This window comes from Podarcis pityusensis (genome assembly GCF_964106645.2).
Source record: "Podarcis pityusensis genome assembly, chromosome: 2".
NCBI classification, from domain to species: Eukaryota; Metazoa; Chordata; class Lepidosauria; order Squamata; family Lacertidae; genus Podarcis; species Podarcis pityusensis.
Genome location: NC_138029.1, coordinates 108043664 through 108044479, shown reverse-complemented (window position 1 = coordinate 108044479; position 816 = coordinate 108043664).

Here is an 816-nt window from a genome sequence, read left to right as displayed (position 1 = left end):
TTGGAGAAAGGCTGAACTTTGTCTCTCTCTAACAATGCAAATGCAAGCAATCATCTTATTTATAGAGGTTGCTTAGGGAAAAGATATTTATACAGCCAAGGTGTGTCACCATCACGACGGCATAGAAGTGTGAATTTGGAGAGTAACGGGGAACTCTACATTTGTGTAATCAAGGAATAAAGTCCCAAAGGGGAGGAGTGAGGGAGGAACATGGCTTGAGCTCAGTCAGGAGGATAGATCACCCAGATGTGGCCTGCATATTGTCCTACCTAGTGCTTTTTTCTGGGGGGAACGCGAGCAGCATATGCACAACCCTAAACATTTTGTGAATCTACGTTTGGCCTCATTGAGGGACAGTATTTCAATATGCGTAGGAATCATTTCCCCTAAACATTTAAAAAAAACAACAACACACTAGCCCTAGCCATTCACTTTCTTTCTGTATTGTCGCCCCATAATTTTTCACTGCTTAGGACAGTGGTTCCCAGAGTGGGCACAGGCTGTGGGATTAACCAGAGGGTGCTAGGAGGCAAGAGAACAGCAGGGGCACTGGGGGTATAACTATCAGAATTTGAAAAGCTGGTATCACTTCATTAAGTTCATCGATTTTACTGAATTAATTGAACTACGGTAAATAGTTTTAACTGGATTTGGAATAAATGTGCAATTGATTGTTGCTGTTTTGAATTTTCTTGCGTTGTTATCTTCCTTAGTCGGTCATGCAAACCACTATTCTGAATACCGTCGTACCTCTGCTTCCGAACACCTTGGGAGTTGAATGTTCTTTTGGAAGCCAAACGTCCAGTGGGGCTTCCA